Source organism: Pleurodeles waltl, chromosome 4_2 (assembly GCF_031143425.1).
Source record: "Pleurodeles waltl isolate 20211129_DDA chromosome 4_2, aPleWal1.hap1.20221129, whole genome shotgun sequence".
NCBI lineage: Eukaryota > Metazoa > Chordata > Amphibia > Caudata > Salamandridae > Pleurodeles > Pleurodeles waltl.
In genome coordinates, this window is record NC_090443.1 from 1017187115 (window position 1) to 1017208705 (window position 21591).

Below are 21591 nucleotides of genomic sequence, written 5' to 3' on the forward strand. Positions count from 1 at the left end.
ATGATGGTCACTCTGAACCCTGGGTTGTTTGGTCTCAAACAACTCAGAATGATAAATCCAAACTGGTACCAGTATTGGATTGATTAACCACATGTACCCAGGAGTGACCTTAGAGGTGCTCCCTGTAAAAGCTAACTACCTTGGCATGGTTGCTAGCCGGTCTTATCAAGCCTGCCACCTCCAGACTCAAATCTGCATCCCTGGGGTGAGAGATCCTTCTCTCTGGGATTCAGAACAGAGCCCTTCCTGGGTGGAGATGCTAAAACCCTCTCCCTCAGGAATGTGCACTGCTGGCGAGCTTTAAAGGACTTACCACCTTTGAAACTTGACCTCCAGGCCTGCTGCAAGCAGAAGATGGCTGCCCCTTTTGCAAACTCCCACTTTTGGCAGCAGCAATGGTGGAAAATCAAACAAAGGACAGGAGGAGTGGCCCTACCTAGCATCCAATCACCCCTAAGGTGTTGCATGGGAGGTGGACTCTCTATTTCATTTTCCTCCATCTTGGATGGAAGGAAAATAGCCAATCAGGTGTATGGAAGTGACCTCTGCCCACAGGAAGTGGTCACTTAGTGGGTGTAGCCACCCAAAGGTAGGTGACCCACTGGTCACTACCGGGTTCTCCCTAACACGCCCACTAAATACAGTATTTAGTGAGCATCCTTAGACCAAGAAATCATATTCTAAGGACTCAAGAAGACCAGCAACAAAGTAGACTCAAGGCATGAGAACTGAAGACCTGCTGCACAAAGAAAAGGCACAAAACCCTGCCTGCTGCACCCAGGACTCGACAATTGCTGCTGACTGGTTGCGTGGACACAGAACGGACTCTAAAAACACCCAGAGGACCTCCACTCTTCAAAACTCACCAAAGATCTCCTTCCAGTCTGAAGGCATCACTCTGCAACCTCAAGAAACCACCAAGCCAGTGAGGTCCACTTCACTGACTAGCTGCTGACCGTGGAACCAGATACCAAAGCCAGACCAAACTTCATACCATGAACCTGGGACTGCCAGAAGGGAGCTATGAGAACTAGAGTTGCCTTTTGATGCCTTACCTGTGCAAGTAGCCTGTTGATCATGAGAAAGGGGGGCAAGTCGTAATTTAGGGAAACAGACCAGTCCTGAGAGAAAGCATCTGAGGCTGGTGCCAATGGATCCGGGTGCCAACTGTAAAATTGAGGGAGCTGGGAGTTGAGACGGAAGACAAAAAGATCTATTTACAGTGACAGGACCATTTGTCCTGGATGGAATGAAAGATTACGGGATGGAGTTTCCAGTCCCTTGAATCCCGGAAATGCAGAGAGTGGCAATCCGCTACGGCATTGAGGTTGCCCGGAAGATACTCTGCACGAACCAAAAGTTGGTTTGAAAGGCAATATTCTCAGAAGGCTTTGGCCAGTTTCGCAAGAGGTTTGGATTTCGCACCCCCTAAATGGTTTATATATATTACTGCCGAAATGTTGTCCATTCTGAGAAGGATAGCGCAGCAAACTCTGTTCTTTGGAAGGCTTCTGATTGCAAAGGAGCCTGCAATCATCTCTAAACAATGTATATGCAATTTGGACTCCTCTAAAGACCTTGTACCTCCAGTCAATATTGGACCACAGCAGACTCTCCAACCCGAGAGCCTTGCATCTGATTCTAACACAAGATCTGGGGCTGATGCAAAAATTGTTCTGCCGTTCCCGGCATCTAAATGGAGGAGCCACCATTGAAGTTCCACGTGGTAATCCTGATCTAACAAAACGGAGTCTGAGTATGCGAGGCCCTTTCTTAAATGCCACATTTTTAACCTCTGGCGAGCCCAATAATGGAAAGGACCTGGGAAGATGGCTTGGAAAGAAGACTACAGCCCCCCAGTGCAGCACTTGCAGCCCTTCAGTGCAGCGCCTGAAGCCCCTCAATGCAGCACCTTGTAGCCCTTAGTGCAGTGTTGTGCCTGGAACCCCTCATTGCAGTGCCTGTAGCCTCTCAGTGCAGCGACTACAGCCCCTCAGTGCAGCGCCTGGAGCTCCTCAGTACAGCGGCTGCAGCCCACTCAATACAGCGCCTGCAGCCCCTCAGTGCAGCGCCTGGTACCTCTCAGTGCAGCAGTTCCAACCCCTCATTGCAGCGCCTGCAGCCCATCAGTGCAGCGCCTGCAGCCCCTCTCTGCAGCGCCTGCTGGGAACAGGAGCAGCACGTGCTGCAGGTGATGCCTGTGGGGGCCTCCAGTTGTCCTTTGTGGAGCGCCGCTCTGTCTTCCCTACAGCACTGCAGTGAGAGCCACTGCATGCAGTGCTTTAGTGATGTGCAGAGTGCAGTGCTTTAGTGAGGGGCATAGTGCAGTGATTTAGTGAGGGATACAGTGCAGTGCTTTAGTGAGGGGCACAGTGCAGTGCTATAGTGAGACACCTGTGCAGTACTTTAATGAGGGACATTGTGCAGGGCTTTAGTGAGAGACGTGTGTAGCGCTTTAGTGAGGGACTGTGCAGTGCTTTAGTGGGGTACATTGTGCAGTGCTTTAGTGAGGGACTGTGCAGTGCTTTAGTGAGGGACATTGTGCAGTGCTTTAGTGAGGGACCGTGTGCAGCCCTTTATTAGGGATACAGTGTAGTGCTTTAGTGTTGGACGCTGTGCAGTGCTATAGTGAGGACACAGTGCAGTGCTTTAGTGAGAGATGTCGTGCAGTGCTTTAGTGTTGGACGCTGTGCAGTGCTATAGCAAGGACACAGTGCTGTGCTTTAGTGCAGGACACAGTGCAGTGCTTTAGTGAGAGATGTCGTGCAGTGCTTTAGTGACGACACGATGCAGCGCTTTATTGAGCTGCACTGTGCAGTGATTTAAAAACAAACTCACAATGTAGAATGTTGCAGCAAGTTTGTGCATTGAAAAGTGTGGCAGGATTTCTAAGGAACGTTTTGTGCTCATTTCTTAGAATCACCAAGTCCCCAGGAGCATATTGACTACTATAAAAACAAAGAGGTTGAAATGTGCGCCATGACTGTCGGTTTCATAAATCTTTATTCTCTGGAGCTGCTAAAGGACACCGACCACGAAGGGACTCGAACCCTCAATCTTCTGATCCGAAGTCAGACGTCTTGTCCATTAGGCCACGCGGTCACCACATGGGTGATGCTGATGTGCTGTGCACCCCGGCCCCACTGAGACATGCCCTCGAAGGACGGGGCACAGCTTGCATTAAAGGCAGTGAATTGTGCTCGTTTTTGCAGTAACTCTGAGAGCAGCTCTTCGGCTCAGCCTAGGTAAGGCAATGTAACAAGCGCCTCGACAGTCTGACGAGGCACTTCATCTGGGTACAGACTCCCTTATTAAAGTTCAGTTTTTTTATTTTAAAACACATTAGTGTCTGTTTTGACGTCTAACTTCATGTGAATATGCATCACCGAGAGGTTCTAGTCACATTACTGCTCCAATATAGATTTGTATCTAATTTTATGAAGGGGGGCGAGGGACTTTTCTGGATGTGGTAGTGGGAATAGTATGATCCACACGTTATCAACAGTTTCTCAATCAGCCGAAATAGCTCAGTTGGGAGAGCGTTAGACTGAAGATCTAAAGGTCCCTGGTTCGATCCCGGGTTTCGGCAAAGGTTTTGTGTTTTTTTCTTTCTTTCTAGTTCATCTAGTACTGGGCAGAAAATACAATAGACAAAAAAGGCGCAAAGGCACAAAGGCGGAAGTGACTGACCCCAACCACCTAAAAAGAATTAAGCCACAGAAAGGAGGGTGCGCTGAGCCCACTTTCTGAGTAAGGCTTTCTCGTCCCCAGGATTTAAAGGCTTGGATGTCAAATGGACATAGTAAATTAAGCGCTGGCAAAGCCAATAGGCTTGGCTTGTCAAACACCGTGTAATTTTTCTGTTTTGCCGCATAATCTTTGCTGCCTTTATTGAGTGACGGCTGCCGTGTGATTTGTCTCTTCAATACACGCCGGTGCCACAGTCCGCCCCTCCCCTCTTCCCCCAGCGCACAGGCACATTCCTCCAACTTCAATGTGTGTTTAAATCTAATATTCAGAGACAGTGAGGTGTGTTTTCAATATTGTAACACAGCAGCTGCTCACTACTGTTGCTGCAAATCATCTCTGTGACACCCTCCCGTTTCTGTATGAGAGGTCTGTTTTGATCTCAAATAAACTTTTTTTTATGGCTGTTTCAGGAAGTATAAACACATTTCTGTGCAAAATGTTTGTAATTGACTCTCACACATCACCCACATTAAAACTAAATTAAAGGGAAACAGTATTTAAAGCAATGTGATTAAGAATTCTTCAAGGTCATCGGGGCAAGCCTCTCTGCAGAAGAGCTGCCTGTATCGGGGCCCCTGGAAGGCTGGGGCCCTGGACCAGGGCCCACTTTGCCCGCCCTGTCTCTGCCTTGGCCAGGAGTTCCCTCACTGCCACTCTCCAGCAGCGCCCCTCATCTCTCCTTATCCCTCTCTCACATACATTTCATTTTTGTAAAGCGCTCTCATAGTTCACTCACACTCAGTCGTGTGATCTGCATGTGCACGTTCTTTGCAACAGGCACATTAACCCGCTGCGCTACTCTATGATGAGTCAAAACTGCCACAAGACAAAATTCTAATTTCTCACCAACATGAACATTAATCATCAAAGTTGTCTTGGCGTTTTTATTGTTGCCTGAAAATTGCCCATGGTCGAGGAAGTTCTCATACTTTTAATCACAGCGCCCCTGCCTTTCACCAGAATCAGCACCAGGTGGAGCTGCACCGGTCGCACAGCCCTAAGCCGGCCCTGCTTCCGTACCGCATCCTCCAGGGGCCCTGGAGTCAGTCCAGCCTTGATTGAAGGAGCCGCCCACATACATGATGCGTACAAGTAACCTCTCCAGTGACCCTTCTTGGCACATGGGATACAGCACACGGAGAGAAGCTCTGGGCAGCTCGAGGTGAAGCACCTTCCGCCGAGTTTACTTTTTATTACCTCGGTTTTGTTCATCTTCAGTGCTGAGAAAAAAAAAAACATGAAATTTGGTGTCCCACACAAGCTCGGTGCAGTTACAAGGACAGGCACTTCAGCTGCAGACAATCCCACAGAAATCTGAACATGGGCAAACCTACTAACAACATGCAGTGAGCAGAACTCTTAAACTTCCCAGATCCAGGCATGGAGTTAAGACAGTCAATGCTTTCTCTTTGCATTCTGGGGCTTGTTGTCCTGAATGCATAATTGGATACACATGACTGCAACTCCCAGAACTCAAAGTGCAAAGCCTGGACTGCCTTATCTACTCATGCCTGCTCCTGGGAAATGTGAGACACAACCTCGGGGATTCACAGCGCCTTCTTGAGCTCTTTCACAACAGTTCAAAGTGCTTAATGCAGAATATGCAGGTAGTATTCACTCTCCTCTGCTATCTTCATACAAATGTGTATTCTATTCACCACTTTACAAAATAGCCCCTGTATGAAATAGGGTTATTGGTTGTGAAGGATGTGATTTGAGGGATGTGGGTCCTTCACAAATAATAGGTCCACAATTGTCTCCTTACTGGGGCCCAAGTACACACTGTAGGACTTGATTCTCGTGTGTGGTGAGGCAGAGCAGTCCAAGTCCAGCTCAGGAGGGGAGGGGGGGCACTAGCAATCCCAGTGCCATGGCACATATGGCATGGCATACATTCATACACTCATGCTATTAAATAATACATATTAATTTACACATATATATATCACTTACATGTAAGTACCTTTGGTGACACATTTATATCACATTTCACCCCTAGTGGGTCTTGGATCCCATCATCACAATCTCCCCCATCAGTACCAGACCCAACACCACAATATAAGGGTGTTTCATTTTACATGCGTCAGGCCTACTGGATTTGTCCACATGAATATGTAGAAGGCATGTCACGTGGGTCATCTTATTAATAATAATAATACTAATCACATGTTAGAATTCACCATTTAAACCAATGGAAACCATAACCATACACCAGTGCAACCATAATAAATGTAAGCAGTGCATTTTGCATCAATAAAATTGTTAATACAGCATTTATATTCAAAATAGCTACCAACAAACCCAGAATCTTTCGTTTACACTCTTTATGTTGCTAAATACAGCAATAGAACCCACCGAAAAGGATTGTTGCATTTCCCAAGCTGAGGAGTTTACTGCAGCAGTTCAGAGTGCTTTGAATGTAATGAAGCCCTCTCCTGGGTTTCATGAATTCATTCACCGAGGAGACTTTGGGTTAGTTGCTAAATGAGTACATGGGGGGCTGCTGTGCTTCCCACAATCCTCGTCTACACTTAAAGCTTGCATTAGTGGTGCCCATGCCCCTTCTTGGGGCAGCACGAGAAAGGAAATATGCTGGTTGAAGCCCTTGCGTGGCATTATGGGATGCATCCCTCAGGAGTTTGTGAATAAACAATGAGCTGGTCCATTTGACTCCTGTGGTCTTGTGCTGTGGATTTTGTTGGTTTCCTTTCCTTTTGTTATTTTGGTAATCCTGGGTACCTGTGCCCACTGGAAACCCAGAATTAGTTAGGGAGGATGGAGGTGGAGTGGGGGGCCCACTCCCATCTGTCTCACAGGCTCCTCTCTCGTGCGCACACCTTGGGTGCTGTGTGCAGGAGCCGGCCTCTCTGTTGCTGCTCCCATCGAGGGAGCAGCTTGTCTCCATCTTTTGCAGGTGGGAACGGCACTGTCTGGCGGGACCTCCCCCGTTCCACCCAGTCACTGGCACCAGGGGTCAGAGGCAGTGCCTACCCTGAGCCTCTTTTAGTCTTTGTTCTGGTTCCTGGCGAAGAGATCCCAGGATCCTCAGTAAGGGGTCCAGCACCACTGGACCTGAGAAGGTCCATCGAGTTCTGGGTATCAGCTGGAGATCAATTGAGTCCTAGGAGACAAAGTCCTTAGTCAATGTTGCAGGTCATCCAGGAGGAGAGGGTGGCTCCTCTTTCTAATGTCTTTCTTCTGCTAGTGTGTCCGCCCAGGTTTAGGGACTTTTTCCCTCTAGGGTACTGTGGAAGCCACATTTATGCCTTTGTGTATGTGGGGGGGGACATGTTGCCCTTTCTTAACCAATATGGGGAACGTTCCCAAGGATACCCTACCAACCTTTGTCGCATTTCCTGTGTGCCCTAATGTGAACAATCCCACAGTGCCCCTCTCTGCCTAACTCCAACATGGCTGAACCTTTCTTCCCCTATGAGTGTTCCTTTGACCACCCCACAATTGTGGCCAGTGAAACGAGCAGCTCCTGCCTTTTGGTCACTCTAAACCAGATTGGGGGGCAGCGCCTCTCCCACTAGGCTTGGTGCCTGACAGGCTACAGCGACAAAGGAAGGGGCGAGCCCTGGTATTACCTACATCTGCCTGTGACAGGGGAGACCTCTTTGAAGTTAATCAAGTTCTTGAGCACAGCACACAGGCCATCCTGTCAAGGGAAGTACATCACCACCCCACACTCAAAACCTTTTGCCTCAACTCCTGGGAGCAGTTCTCGTTGCACCTAGAATAATTCAGACTGCTCACACCAAATCTCAGATCGAAAACAGAAGGGAGGATTGCACATAGGAGAGATCAGACTGCACATTGAATGAGTCAGATGACACATGCAGTGCTTGAAATGGAAAAATAGAAACCGGATAGTTTCTGAGAAGTGCCTGTACTCTCTAATTAAAAGTATTGCGTTTTCCTGAGAAGTGCAGGTACTCTCCCTCTCCAAATAGAAAAGTGCTGGTGCTCAGTACCGGACGGTACCAGCCCATTTAAAGCACTGGACACATGTAAATCAGGAGTAGGTATGTTATGTTTTGGTATGTGGGGGGCAGGAATGAGACAAGGAACACTGTAAAAAACCTTCACATCACACGTGTGTGCACTGGGAAAAAATATGTGACAGGATAAATGATTGTGTACTTACTGGGGATATTTCTGTTTGGGAGATTGGACATGGTAGAAATATTTGATTAGAAAAACATTCTCAGTGAAATAAAAAGCTTTGAGTACACATTGCTGAAATAAATTGTGGGGCTGTGAACCGAAATTAAAAAGTATGCAAGGTACTGCTGAGATTTGAACTCAGGGCCTCCTGCTTATGAGGCAGGCACTTTAACAAACCAAGCCACAGTGCACCACAGGAGAACTCAGTGCCATGTTTGTCATGTAATATCCTCATGGTTGTGGCAGACCCCCCTGTGTGACAATCGCTGTCATATAAAACTCAACTCAAAACAACACAGTTTCCTTTTGTCAGAGGAACTGAGGAACCGAATCTGGTAAAAATCACTGGAAGCTTCCGGAATGCAAGACGTCACCCGATTTCAGACTCACTCATAATTACCAAACAAGCATTTGCAACGCCAGTATGTTTGGATTTAATACCCCCATGCAAGCAGACACCTTCCCCCGCACTGAGTCATACCACTCACCCAACTTCACTCTTCCCTCACACAGATATTTTTCATTCACCCATTTACACTATTCTCACACAGGCACTATTAACTCACTTAGGCACTATTCACTCACACAGGCACTATTCGCTCACCCAACTACACTATTCACTCACACAGGCACTTTTTACTCACCCAATTACACTATTCACTCACTCAGGCACTCTTCACTCACTCAGGCACTATTCGCTCACACAGGCACTATTCACTCACCCAACTACACAATTCACTCACACAGGTACTATTCACTCACCCAACTACACTATTCACTCACACAGGCACTCTTCACTCACACAGGCACTATTCACTCACTCAGGCACTCTTAACTCACAGAGGCTCTATCCACTCACTCAGGCTCTATTTACTCACAGAGACACACCCTCAACTTGCACAGTGCAGCAGAGTTTAGTGCTGTGAATGAGTCGATGGTAATGGCGTTGGTGGACCGGGGCTGTGGTAAAGACGGGACGGTGCTTCGTGTACCTCACAAGCGGTGTCCACAGCCCACAGTGCAGGCAGTGACGCTGGTGTCAGCATGAGCATCGTCATCGGGGATGCCCAGGCTGAAGTGTGAGCAGACGAAGCCGGAGTGCGGGGCCCACAGGTCGCAAAACAAGCAGCGGCTCAGTGAATTCGTCCGATGACATTGTTAGTGAGACCAGGGTCACTGTGTGAAGTGGGGCAGTGTGGCTCCGTGTGAAGTCAGCAGGTCACTGTGTAGGCCAGCTGCGTCATTGACAGTGTTGCAGTGGTTTTTCTCCTTGAATAGCACAAAGCACACAGTTCCTTGTGCTGTAGGAAAAGGAAACTGAAGTCTTTGATATCCCTGAGTCTTCCAACAAGAGGCAAGCTCTACTCCAAGCCCTCAGAGAATTTTCTCAAGCAGGACACACACCAAAATTCACCCTTTGCACTCTTATGAGGCAGAAGCATGAAACTGCAGGCCAGTCCAGCAAATCAACACAGCAAAGGGACAGTACTCCTCCTCTAGCTTTTCAGCTCTTCTCCTTGACAGAGGTTCCTCTTGATTCCAGAAAGATTCTAAAAGTCTGGGGTTTTGGGTCTATTACTTGTACCCCTTTCTGCCTTTGAATTTGGCAAACTTCAAAGCAAAGTCTCACATGTTTGCAAGATCCTTCCTTGTCCAGGTCAGGCCCCAGACACACACCAGGGAGTTGGAGACTGCATTGTGTGAGGGCAGACACAGTCCTTTCAGGTGTGAGTGACCACTCCCCCCCTCCCTCTCACCACAGCTGGCTCATCAGGATATGCAGGCTACACCCCAGCTCTCTTGTTAACCTATGAGAGAGATAGGCATTGCAACAGTGAAACCGGAGTTTGGTAGTATTTCATTGTTAGGACATGTACAACACACCAGTACATGTCCTAGCTTTTAAATACACTGCACCCTGCCCATGGGACTACCTAGGGCCTACCTTAGGGGTGCCTTACATGCACCAAAAGGGAAGGTTTGGGCCTGGCAGTGGGTACACTTTACAGGTCGAATTAACAGTTTCAAACTGCACACACAAACACTGCAGTGGCAGGTCTGAGCCATGTTTACAGGGCTACTAATGTGGGTGGCACAACCAGTGCTGCAAGCCCACTAGTAGCTTTGATTTACAGGCCCTGGGCACCTCTAGTGCACTTTAATAGAGACTTACCAGTAAATCAGATATGCCAATCAGGAATAAACCAATCAACAATACAATTTAAACAGACAGCATATGCACTTTAGCACTGATTAGCAGTGGTAAAGTGCCCAGAGTCCTAAAGCCAACAAAAACGAGTCAGAAAAATTAGGAGGCAGGAGACAAAAACAGTAGGGATGACCCTGTAAAAAGGACCAGGTGCAACAGACACCATATACACTAGGCCATACAGTCACCCGAATCTTGACTCGTCCATTGGTTTCTCCTGTCCAGTGTTGCCAGATTAGGCCATTTCCTGCACAAATGGGTGGCATTTTTTCCCATTTATGTATGAAAAAACTCAATTGGTGGGTGCCTATTTTTTGGGCGTATATTAGCCTGTTGTGTGCATTTTTTAAAGCTGGGGCGGCATCTTACCACTGCAGTTGATTTTACTTCAGCTGCCTGGCACTTTATTGTTAAAGTGTCATTGGCATTTATCATGGCAGCCTTACTCTCAGACTGTGCACACACATCACGTGATGCAGGATAGGCAGGCGCAGGCAGCGTTGACAGCCAGGAGGAGGACTCAGCACACTGAACTGACAACTCACTGAGTGCTTGCAGGCAGGTAAGACCTCAGCTGGTGTTTGGGTCACAGGGTCATCAATCTAGTAGCGTGCAAAAGCACTACCAATGACAGCCCGATATAATAAATATATTGGCCAATCCCTTCCCCGGTCCGTGCATTCAAGCCTTCACTCCAGAGGCGTGGGACACCCTCACCTCCTTGCGGTACTGGCTGACAGTGTGCCATTGCCCTGCAGTGCCAGTGAATGACTAGTGACGAGAAGTGAGTGCTGTGGCAGGCAGTGCCCAGCAGCCATAACTAGCCCAGCGGCCAAGCCCGGCCTGACTCTCATACACCCAGTCCCTCTCTTGAGCTGTCTCCTGAGCCCAGCAGCAGTTCAGCATCACTGTGCCGGGAGCTGGGGCTCGAATGGCTTCTCTTGAGATTGGGGCGGGTCTGGTAGTATGGAGAAGTGAAACCCTGGGACTCTAACACTCCCCGGTAAGTGTGTGCAGGAAGAATCACTCTGGGTCGTGATTATAAAAACAAAACAGCAGCCCTCTGTAATGTAAGTGACGAACATATAAAGTGCCCCACTATCTTCAGGTACGGTTCACGCTATATAAAAATTGCTGAAAAATGCACAGAGGTAGAAACAAAGCCTTAACATAAGGAAAGACAAATAGAAACACATTTACTGTCTGATTTGTACAGAGTGAAGCCAGAGATTTTGGACAAATCATGGCTTACATACTTAAACTGTGTGACCTTAGGCAAATATTTTATTTCACCAAAACTACTTTTTCTTCATAATCAGGAATGAAAGCACTTTCAGATGCGTGCCTTCAGAATACCAACTGTATATAAACCTGTTGTTTTTGAGTTACTAGACTACAATGTTGCTCTATAATAATTGAGGCCACAAACAGGATTCACATGACAACTGCCCTGCCTCCTGGGTCACTAATGGCACTGTCGCCAGGGTCAGGAATGGTTCTAGGTTCATGTTTAAATACTATCACTTTCAGTACATACTGCTATAATAAAATACTTTAATGTTAAAGCATCTACATGTTAAAGAAATGCACTTTTTAAATTTAGAACAGCTTATCATATTCTGTCATGATTGAGGCATCACTTACCTGGCTTTTAATTTGAGGACTCGGTCATGCACGGAATCTTCGAGCGAGGGCCCATCCTTGGCTTGGATCTCCCTGATAGCTGTCGGATTGCCCACCTCTAGTGCGCAGTGCACATGCTGAGAGCTTAAGTATTTTCAGGCACTGTCATATATGCTAGTGAGGTCATTAGCTCATATGGGAGCCCCTTGAAATGCTTGTGATCAGGATATCTGCAAAATAAAAAAGATTCACTTGCTTTGTGCACAGATTGTGTGCACGCATTGTAAGGAAAGCAAGGCATTTAAGGGAAATGTTAAAGTGTATCAGAGATTATCATGGATGAAGTACATGGATTTACAAATTGCTTCAGGGGCAATGATTAATGGCGTAATTTTTAAATGCATACTGTAACATAACAGTTATTTGCATAACAAACATTTGCACCTTTGGGCATCCTGGCTGTTAAATAAGATGTTTGTTGCTTGTAATCTATGTTGTTCCAAGCAAGACTCCCTTTTACGCACACTACGTTATACCACCTCCAGCTCTGACCTGCTTTGAGGCACCATGTTTGCATTTTGCGGAAGACACTATGGTGATGGCACAGCACGTAGAAGGAAAGTAGGACAGTATCTTACAAAGGAGCAGGGCATAGAAAATGCACAGAGAAAGTTGTATATCATTTATTTTTAATAAGTGTATCCGTGTGTTAGGCACATGAAACCTAGAAGAGCGATGCTTGATGGAATAAGTCTGGACCATTATTTGGGGTGCTTGTAGTAAACTCTCTACATGTTATAGCAAAATGTTGTACTCTCACTAAAAGGAATGTGTATCACGCAACAAAAGGGCGTAGACTTAGCTTTAATAAAATATTATTAGTATTAATGGTTTGAGTCCAAAAACCCTCCCACCTGTCGTATTGTGGGTGTATTGCCCAGGCGCATTCCAGGCTTGATTTCGGGGTGTGCATTGGAACTAAAGATGCCTCGAGAGGGCTGGAAGGTGGGGCAGCGGATGGGCTGCGTCAGCGAAGGAGAAACGTGCAAGGATGTCTTCCCTCTTAGGTCCTGTTGACCCTCGTACTCCAGGGCAGAGGTGGTAGGTCACTAATGCACGAGTAGGGGCAGTGCCTCAGTAGGTGCAGAGGAGGCAGCGCGAGGCGACTGGCACACTGCCCTGCCGCCCTCTTACTGCCAAGTCTTGAAAGTAGCAGAGCATCGAGCAGGCTATAGATATGTCTGGACATGCAAGAGGGTCAGTTGCCATTCTATACAGGCCAACATTTTAGACAAGGAAAGTTGGAGGTTTTTAAAACAATATTGGGATCATGTATTTTCCCACTGACTTCTATTGAAGCAGAGACATTTTCAGGCAGGAGCCCTTTATGGCTTTAAAGATCGTCAGTCTTCTGCCTGAATGGGGTCCGCTGACGTGTATGTGGTTCACCCGAATCTAGAATGCGCGGTGTGCATCTGAAAGGCAGTAAGAAAAGCAGGTTGTGCTTTGGGTTCAATAGGTAGGGCTCTCTAATCTCACAGATAAACGCTGCAGGTAATCTAGCAAATGCTAGTCTTACATTTGGCACTGACATCATATTGGGATTAACAGTGTTGTGTGCCCCAGTGCAAAAGAAAACACAGGACACAGTGTTCTGGTGCGCTTTGAAAACCTGCTGCATGTACCTCGCAGCACTACTTTTATTTAGCGCATGCACCATGTCACGGCCAAAGGGAGGGGGGTCTGTCTTCACAGTCCAGGCAGAAACCCCTCTCAAATCGAGCATTCCCGTTCCGACACAACATTCCTCCTCTACCCCAAAAAGAAAAAAAAGAAGAAAAAAAACAAATACAGAGGACAGAAAACTGAACCATAGGTAACCATTGTCTTTCAGCATGGTGCTATCTTATATCACTAGAAAGTCTTTCAGCTGCTAGAAGGGACCGGCTTAGGTCTCAGGCGGTACCTCTCAGTTCCTGCACGGGCGGAGCATCCGTCAGTGTCCCTGCATTGCCGTTGGGTCACGAGGGTGCGAGCTGACTATCTCATTCCTGGCCTTCCGTCATACCATGGAGATTGGTGTAGGAAGGTAGCCTCTTTCTAGCCTTGTTACCCCCACTTTTGGCCTGTTTGTGAGTGTATGTCAGGGTGTTTTTACTGTCTCACTGAGATCCTGATAGCCAGGGCCCAGTGCTCATAGTGGAAACCCTATGTTGTCAATGTGTTTGATATGTGTCACTAGGCTCCTGCTAGCCAGGACCCCAGTGCTTATACATTTGTGGCCTATATGTGTTCCCTGTGTGGTGCCTAACTGTATCACTGAGGCCCTGATAACCAGAACCTCAGTGTTTATGCTCTCTCTGCTTTTAAAATTGTCACTGCAGGCTAGTGACTCATTTTACCAATTCTTATTGGCACAATGGAACACCCTTATAATTCCCTAGTATATGGTACCTAGGTACCCAGGGTATTGGGGTTCCAGGAGATCCCTATGGGCTGCAGCATCTCTTATGTCACCCATAGGGAGCTCAGACAATTCTTACACAGGTCTGCCACTGCAGCCTGAGTGAAATAACGTCCACGTTATTTCACAGCCATTTTACACTGCACTTAAGTAACTTATAAGTCACCTATATGTCTAACCCTCACTTAGTGAAGGTTAGGTGCAAAGTTACTTAGTGTGAGGGCACCCTGGCACTAGCCAAGGTGCCCCCACATTGCTCAGGGCAAATTCCCTGGACTTTGTGAGTGCGGGGACACCTTTACACGTGTGCACTACATATAGGTCACTACCTAGATGTAGCGTCACAATGGTAACTCCGAACATGGCCATGTAACATGTCTAGGATCATGGAATTGTCCACTCAATACCATTCTGGTACTGGGGGGACAATCCCATGCATCCCGGGGGCTCCAGCATAGACCCCGGGTACTGCCAAACTAACTCTCTGGGGTTTTCTCTGCAGCTACCGCTGCTGCCAACCCTCGGACAGGTTTCTGCCCCCCTGGGGCCTGGTCAGCCCAGTCCCAGGAAGGCAGAACAAAGGATTTCCTCTGAGAGAGGGTGTTACACCCGCTCCCTTTGGAAATAGGTGTTAAGGGCCTGAGAGGAGTAGCTTTTCCTGGCCTCTGGAAATGCTTTGAAGGGCACAGATGGTGCCCTCCTTGCATAAGCCAGTCTACACTGGTTCAGGGATCCCCCCAGCCCTGCTCTGGCCCGAAACTGGACAAAGGAAAGGGGAGTGACTACTCCCCTGACCAGCATCTTCCCAGGGGAGGTGCCCAGAGCTCCTCCAGTGTGTCCCAGACCTCTGCCATCTTGGATGCAGAGGTGTGAGGGCACAGTGGAGACCTCTGAGTGGCCAGTGCCAGCAGGTGACGTCAGAGACCCCTCCTGGTAGGTGCTTACCTCTCTCTGTAGCCAATCCTCCTCTGAGGGCTATTTAGGGTCTCTCCTGTGGGTTTCTCATCAGATAACGAATGCAAGAGCTCACCAGAGTTCCTCTGCACTTCCCTCTTTGACTTCTGCCAAGGATCGACCGCTGACTGCTCCAGGACGCCTGCAAAACTGCAACAAAGTAGTAAGAAGACTACCAGCAACATTGTAGCGCCTCATCCTGCCGGCTTTCTCGACTGTTTCCTGGTTGTGCATGCTCTGAGGGCTGTCTGCCTTCACCCTGCACTGGAAGCCAAGAAGAAATCTCCTGTGGGTCGACGGAATCTTCCCCCTGCCAACGCAGGCACCAAACTTCTGCATCACCGGTCCTCTGGGTCCCCTCTAATCTTGACGAGCCTGGTCCCTGGAACACAGGAGCTGGATACAAGTGTCGCCGACAGTTCTGTGACCCTTCTGTCCAAATTTGGTGGAGGTAAGTCCTTGCCTCCCCACGCCAGACAGTAATCCTGTGTACTGCGTGAACTGCAGCTGCTAGCACTTCTGTGCACTTTTGCAAGACTTCCCTTGTGCACAGCCTAGCCCAGGTCCCCAGCACTCCATCCTGCATTGCCCAACTCGCTGAGTTGGACTTCGACTTCGTGGGACTGCCTTTTGTTGTGCTGAGATGACCGCCATGCTCAGATCTTCTGAATGCCTGTCCAGGTACTTCTGCGGGTGCTGCCTGCTTCTACGTGGACTCTCTGTGTTGCTGAGTGCCCCCTCTGTCTCCTCCTCCAAGGGGTGATCTCCTGGTCCTTCCTGGGTGCTGGCAGCACCCAAAACCTTGAACCGCAACTCTTGCAGCTAGCAAGGCTTGTTTGGGGTCTTTGTGCGTGGAAATAACTCTGCGTCCTCCAGCACGCCGTGGGACATCTTCTGACCAAAGGAGAAGTTCCTGGCTCCTTCCGTTGTTGCAGAATCTTTGCTTCTTCCGCCCCAAGGCAGCCCTTTTGCACCTTCATCCAGGGTTTAGTGGGCTCATGCCCCCACTGGACACTTGTGTGACTCTTGGACTTGGTCCCCTTCCTTTACAGGTCCTCAGGTCCAGGAATCCGTCTTCAGTGCAGTGCAGTCAGTTGTTGTCTTTGCAGAATCCCCTATCTCAACTTTACTGTCTTTCTGGGGTAGGCAGGTAACTTTACTCCTACTTTTCAGGGTCTTGGTGTGGGGTATCTTGGACACCCCTAGTGTTTTCTTACACTCACAGTGACCCTCTACACACTACACTAGGCCTGGGGTCCATTCGTGGTTCGCATTCCACTTTTGGAGTATATGGTTTGTGTTGCCCATAGGCCTATTGTCCCCTTTTGCATTATATTGTGTTCTACAGTGTTTGCACTACTTTTCTAACTGTTTACTGATTTTGGTTTGTGTGTATATTTTGTGTATTTTACTTACCTCCTAAGGGAGTATATCCTCTGAGATAATTTTGGCATATTGTCACTAAAATAAAGTACCTTTATTTTTGGTAACTCTGAGTATTGTGTTTCTTATGATACAGTGCTATATAAGTGGTATAGTGGGAGCTTTACATGTCTCCTAGTTCAGCCTAAGCTGCTCTGCTATAGCTAACTCTATCAGCCTAAACTGCTAGAACACTACTAATCTACTAATAAGGGATAACTGGACCTGGCACAAGGTGTACGTACCACAAGGTACCCACTATAAGCCAGGCCAGCCTCCTACAATCGGGTACTGTATCTTCTGAGCGGTCATCTCGGAAGGTTGTGACCCTTGATTCCAGAATGTCAGCGTAGTCATTCCCCGTTTCTGCACTCTCCTCCTCAGGGAGCGGTGTGGAGCTGTCTTCTTCCGTCCCACAGTCTTCCGATCGATACCGTTTGAAGAACGAGATATTCCTAGTCACCTGCTCATGATCTTTGACTGCAGTGACCATAGTGCCTCTAATCCTCAGCACAGTCCATGGCATCGGTTCAAAAGGGAGTCTAAACTTCCCCCCAGGGCGTCTGTTTTTTATCAACACTTGGTCGCCTACTTGAATGGGTGACTGTCTCACCTTCCTCTTTCTAGACATGTGGTCATTGGCAGATCCCCGCTGACGATATCTCTCACTTGCTTGCTCCTGCAGTGGCATCGGAACATCCCTCTGCGGGAGGGTGTCCACCACTTGTCGGTTCATACACAACACACGAGGCTATTTTGGTGGTCGTGTGAGGGGTGAGTTCGTATTCTCTCAAAAATGCATACAGGGCAAGTCTATGTTGAGTGTCTTTGCCACCGCGATTCTCAAAACTTTATTTAAGGTTCTCATGAAACGCTCAGCATCACCATTGGCTTCAGGCCAGCAGGGTGTGATCTTCCGATGGGCAATCCCACGTATGGCCAGGTGCTCCTCAAATTCCTGGCTGGAAAACGGGGGATCATTGTCCGTTCTGAGTTCTTGTTTTATGAAATGAGTGGCCATTATCTTCTCTACCCGCGGGATGAGTTGTCCAGCTGTGGTTGTGTCTAGTATTTCCACCTCAGGATATTTGGAGAGGTCATCTATGACGACCAGCATGTGTCTGCCATCCAGTAGGGCACCCAAGTCAGCACTGGCCCGACACCAGAATTTGGAAGGGATTGGCTCTGTGAATATGAGCACTGGGGGTTCTGGTGGACCTACCACCTGGCACAGATGACAGTGTCGCACTACCTCCTCCACTTGCTGATCCAGCCCGGGGAACCAGACCTTGCAGCGGAGCCGGGCCTTCGTCTTGACCACCCCTTGGTAAGCTGCATGCGCCAGATTCACCACGCGTGACTGCAGAGACGGAGGAACCACCAGTCGCAGGCCCCAAAGCAAACACCCTTCTGATGACATGATGTAGAGTGGTCAGAGTGTGTCTCGCCTCTTCTGTTCGTCTTGACAGATTGTGTACCATCTCATGCCACCTATCTGTGCGGACCACCTTCATTGTTAGTTGTATGCATTCATCTCCCTGTGCGTCCTCCATGAACTCCTGCATTGACACCAGTAACGGTCGTGATCGGTCTGTCACCAACCATGCAAGGTCTTTCACGGCCTCGGCTTCCACTTCCTCCTGAGCTGATGAGGATCGGGCGTGCCGTGACAGGTAGACTGACGGGTTCTGGGATCCCGGTCAATACACCACGTGGAACTGATAATCTTGCAATTGCAGGACCCACTTCTTGATCTGGGGAGGCGAAGTAGATATGGATCTGCTGAAAAGTAGTACCAGGGGTTTGTGGTCCATTACCCCCGTTAACGGCTGACCATAGAGTTAGATGTGAAAATGGCGGCAGCCCCAGTGGACCGCTATGGCCTCCTTTTCGATGTGGGAGTACCGTTGTTCCATCGCTGTCAGAGCTCTACTGGCATAGGCCACGGGTACCCAGTCCCCTTGCTCACTGTGTTGAGATCGGATGGCCCCTAGTCCCACTGGACTCGCATCCACCGCTAGCTCTGATTCCTTTGCGGGATCAAAGTACCTCAAGGTTGTCTGGTCAGACAGAGCATTCCTGGTAGCGCAGAAAGCCTTCTCTTGTACAGGTCCCCATTCCCAAGTAGAGTTAGCTTATGTCAGTTCTCGGAGGGGCACCGTTAATGACGCAAGATTGTGAATGAATCGGCCGCAATACGTGACCCTGCCCAGAAAACTTCTTACACCGGTGACCAATGTGGGGGCAGGCACTGCCTTGATGTCCTGTACCTTCTCCGGATCGGGCATTACTCCCTTGTCCGAAAAGTGATATCCAAAAAAGGCAATGTGATGTTGTAGAAACGCACACCTTTCTCGATGCAACGTTAAGCCATTCTCTTGGAGTCCCTTGAAGGTGGCTTGAAGTATCTCCAGGTGTTCCTCGATGGTCAGGGCGTGTACCAGTATATCATCGCTCATGTTGATGACGCCTTCCAGTCCGGAAAGTACCCCTGTATCGTGTCCTGAAATACCTCAGCAGCACTGGAAATACCGAAACGGAGGCGAGTGTACCTCCGGAGCCCTACGTGGGTGGAGAAGGTGGTGATGGCTTTGGATTCAGTGTCGAGCAGGAGTTGGTGGTATCCCGACCTGAGGTCCATTTTTGAGAACCACATTGAGCCACTCACTTTCGCCACTATGTTGTCAATAGTTGGGGTCAGATGGCGCTCACGAGGAATGGCAGCATTGGGTAGCCTCATATTGACGCAGATCCACACCTCCCCCGGTTGTTTGGGCTTCAGTGTGACCACAATCAGTGAGCCCCATGGAGCGGGTCCTTCCACTCGCTCAATTATGCCAGCGGCTTCTAGTTTGCTGAGGTCCTCTTCTACCTTGGGCCGCAGGTGGAACGTGACTCTGCGATGTTTTAGGGTGATAGGCTGTATAGATTTGTCAATATGAAGGTGGACTTGTCTATCTTTCATACATCCGATTCCTTGGATCAGTTGGGAATGTCGAGCTATGAGCCCTTCCACACTCTCTTGGTGCTCACTGAACGCAAAGGACACCAGGCCCAGCTTCTCAGCTGTCTTGCAACTTAGTAACATGCCAGCGCCTGTTTTTGTGACATAGATATTGGTACTAACCATCTGACCCTCGTGGGTGATGTCCGTTGTGAACACACCTGCCAGCGGAAGTGGGGTCGATGACCCAAACGCCAACACTCTGGTGGTGGTGGTGGTGCGAGGTCTCGGTTTCAGCTGTAGCATATTCATGGCCTGGAGGGCCATGATGTTGCTAGAGGCCCCCGTGTCTATCAGGGCAACTACCGGTTTTCCTCCCACCTGTATGTTGCATTTTGGAATACGTTTCCGGAGGCTCCCGCCAGGATGCATGGCATGGATTACATGTACAGTGCCCTCTGACTCATCATCATCCATATCTCCTTCCGGGTCATCAGGTGTGTGGATCTGCGCCGCCTGCCTGGTCTTTGGATGCTGCCTGCCTGGTCTTTGGATGTTTATATATTTTGGTGGAGGTGGAGCTGTAGACCTTGGCAAAATGGTTTGATTTGTTGCAGTTCATACACCGTTTGCCTTGGGCCGGATATTATCCTTGGTGGGGACAGGATCCTCCACGTGTAGCAGTTCCTGTTCGGTGTATTCGTCGTCTGTTTTGATCTGCGTCTCTCCGCGTGTGCAGTAGCAATTGCATTCACTGGTTCCCCCTTGACCGTTTTTTGCAGGGCCGCCTCCATATGAGCAGCACGCACCTTCGACAGCTCCTTGGATCTCCCTAGTGTGAGCATGTTCGCCATTGACATGCCCGGCACTTGTAGAATGTTTTCCCTCAGTTTTACAGAGTAACACCCCTGGATGAATTGTGCTCAAAGCTCGTCCTCCACATCTGGCAGGGTGCAGGTGCTCGCCAGATCCCGGAGTCTCGCATAGAAGGCGCCCACTGATTCCTCTGGGAGTTGTTGAGCCTGGCGCAGGAGGAATCTCTCGTAGTCCGGGTTGTCTACTGGCTCAAAATGAGCAGTGAGAGTCTTCTTCAGAGACTGGTACGTGAAAGGTGGTCCTTCCTCATTGACAGATTTGCTGATTTTTTTGGATGACCGCCCCTCCCAGTTGTAGGAGCATGGGGCGGCGATGATCATTGTCCAGCGCGATGGCCATAAAGTAGGTCTCCAATCTGTCGACCCACTCCTTCCACCTAGCCGCCTAGGCCAATGGAGAGCCGTCAATTAAGAAGGGTTCCGGCGCTGGCATTGCTCTGCGTAAGCACAATAGGTGCCCTCACCCTGGAATTCGTCTACTGATGTACCTTCACTGGGAGTTGTTGTCACCTTGCGATGTGGCTTGTGTTATGGTCCCTTCATTTGTCTCTTTTCCACAGTTTATGTCTCTCTTTTTTTCTTCTTATTATTAGTTTAAGGCGTCATGGGTTCTGGGGAGTGGAGTTCCCCCTCTGAAGGATCATTCAGGCTGGCCAGTACCTGACAAGAGATGTGTCCCTCGCAGGATAGCCAGGGATAGCAGCAACTGGATTATCCACGATGGGCTGCAGCCATGGAGCGCGCGTAGCCCCGTGGTAGGGGTAGCAAGAACCTTCTGGTGGAGGAGCAGAATGGATCCACTGCTCCTCACGGCCGCCAGATGATCACCGCTGCGGCCCGGTTCAGCAACCACCACAACGCGGTGCACGTGTGCAAAGGGCGTCCGCCCAGCAGACCTCCTCCTGCTCCTGCCACAGTATGTTGTTCGCCCGACTGCACAAGGGGGTCCGTCCTCATCGCCAAGTTGTTGTGTGCCCCAGGGCACTAGAGTGCCGGCTGTGCAGTGCAAAAGAAAACACGAGACACAGTGTTTTGGTGTGCTTTGAAAAACTGCCCCGTGAACCTCGCGGCTCTCCCTTTATTTAGCGCGCGCCTTACATTAGGTGCGAACCATGTCACGGCCAAATGGAGGGGGTCTGCCTTCACAGACCAGGCAGAAATCCCTCTCGAAAGGAGCATT

At 49.0% G+C, this 21591-nt stretch overlaps 2 non-coding genes across 2 annotated transcripts; one reads left to right on the forward strand and one right to left on the reverse strand.

The window, feature by feature from the left end:
- Positions 1–3029: 3029 nt before the first annotated feature.
- On the reverse strand, positions 3030–3102 carry TRNAR-UCG (transfer RNA arginine (anticodon UCG)). Its single transcript has one exon. It is a non-coding gene; the product is annotated as a tRNA-Arg (tRNA).
- Positions 3103–3516: 414 nt separating this feature from the next.
- On the forward strand, positions 3517–3589 carry TRNAF-GAA (transfer RNA phenylalanine (anticodon GAA)). Its single transcript has one exon. It is a non-coding gene; the product is annotated as a tRNA-Phe (tRNA).
- Positions 3590–21591: the final 18002 nt, after the last annotated feature.